Here is a 1,929-nt window from a genome sequence, read left to right as displayed (position 1 = left end):
ATCCGCAACCGTCCGCTCGTCATCACGCATCCGTCCAAAATGCAGTGGATTGGTTCGGTTCGGTCGGTTTTGACGGATCGGTATATTCGTTGCTCACCCCTAGGCAACGCCGACTTCAAGGTCAGTCGCGTTGTTGCTGACTCTGACTAGCTTGTCCTCAATAGTGATTGGAGGGGCCCGGGGGGCATCTGATTTCATAGACCCCGACGTTGTCGCAGACTCCGACCTTGACTTTTTTGACCGGGTTGATTCAGAGGGAGCAGCCTTGGCGGGCTTCTTTTCGGCGGCGGAGGCACTTTTTTCCGCCTCAGCTATTTTGGAGATTGGCAAGGTGTCCTCAGAGTCGATCTGAGTTACCGTTGCCTTAGGTTGGGTTTCTTCGGTCTTTTAGACTTTGGCTTTGGTTGAGACTGGGATGGTGAAGGTTGTACGGTAACAGTGTTGGGGATGTTGGCTAGAAGGTCGTCTGCTACAACCTTCTTATGACCCATCTCGACGGCGGCTACAGTTCGACGTCGGCGTTTGCGTTGAGAATGTGGGATTAGTTGTGGAGCTGAGGTTGATGGCGGTTCTACTGGATCAGAGGTTGATCCCTGATCTGGCCGAGGTGATGAAGTTGTAGCAGGAGTTGTTGCTAAAGGAGAAGACTTGCTTTTTCTCGGGACGTCGGGTAGTACCGACTTGTAAGTTAGGATGTAGTTGAGCAGCAAAGGAGCTTTCCGCTACTCAACTGGCAGACCCAATAGCTTCTTAAAATCCTTGCTGGGATAGAAGTTTTTGCAGAAGTCCTTTGGAGGTTGAGGAAGAACTGCAAAATAAAACATACAGGCGTTAGTATATATAAAAATATCAAAGTAAAAAAGACTTGAGAAGCAAGTAAAAGTAAACACTTGGATCTTACCATCTCTCTCTTTGAACAATGTACAGCTTAGAGGGTAGAGGTGGAGGTCATCATCTGGAAGGAATTCCCAGTTACCCAAGACGATGAAGTAATCTTCATCGGCGCCCTTGTTGGAATCAGGGAGGTCGGCGATGAGTTTGTATTTTGTTGACCTCGGCTTAAGGTAGTAAATGTAGCATTTTTCTGACTTAAGGCCACACATGGTGTAGCAGTACTGGATGTCGGCTAGAGTTACCCTAGCATTTTCTCGGCTAGCTAAGGCGATAATACCGTTGATGACTCTGTAAGAGTTAATGGCTAATTGCATTGTGTTGAGTTTATAATAGTGAAGGACTTCTCGGAAGAGAATATTGAGAGGGAGCCTAAGTCCACACTCTACGAAGGCTGTACTGGAAAAGGCATAGAGTCGTCCTTGGGCATGATGAAGTTCTCCTCCCCAGCCAACCTGAGGTGAACATCGACAGGGATGGCGAACTCTTGCCTGAAATATTCTAGCTTAATTGGGGTGTCTACCTTCCACCTCCACATACCCATGACGTCGGCATAAGGGGAAAGTGTTGGATTGCAAAAGGAAGTGGTTTTTTAGGGTTTAAAGGGCCTCGGCAAAACCTAAGCGAATGCTGGGGCAAGGGTTTTTGAGGATCTAAAGGAAATTTGTTTCAATTTTTCCTAAAGTTTGTAAGTTCTAGAACAAGTCCCAAACCTAAGGCTACGGAAACAAGGATTGAAGGCAAGAATCTGGAGAACACAACAGAAAACAAAGACAAGAATATGATTCAGACTCAAGAAGGCAAACAAAAAATCAAAGAACACTGAATAAGTTTGTGCAGGTATGCAAGGCCAAGAACAGTAGCAAAGTTGAGCGAGTGTGTGTGCAATTTGTACATAAAGGTCAAGAATCAAGAACAAGACAAGCACAAAAAATTGCAAGGCAGGGCATACTCAAAACATGCAAATGATAAAGCTTGAAGCACAGACAGAAACATGAGCATATGAATGTATTCATCATGGAAAATAAGCAGAGGCAA

Source organism: Camellia sinensis, chromosome 5, assembly GCF_055761805.1.
Source record: "Camellia sinensis isolate YWXY chromosome 5, ASM5576180v1, whole genome shotgun sequence".
NCBI classification, from domain to species: Eukaryota; Viridiplantae; Streptophyta; class Magnoliopsida; order Ericales; family Theaceae; genus Camellia; species Camellia sinensis.
This window is presented reverse-complemented; position numbering follows the sequence as displayed.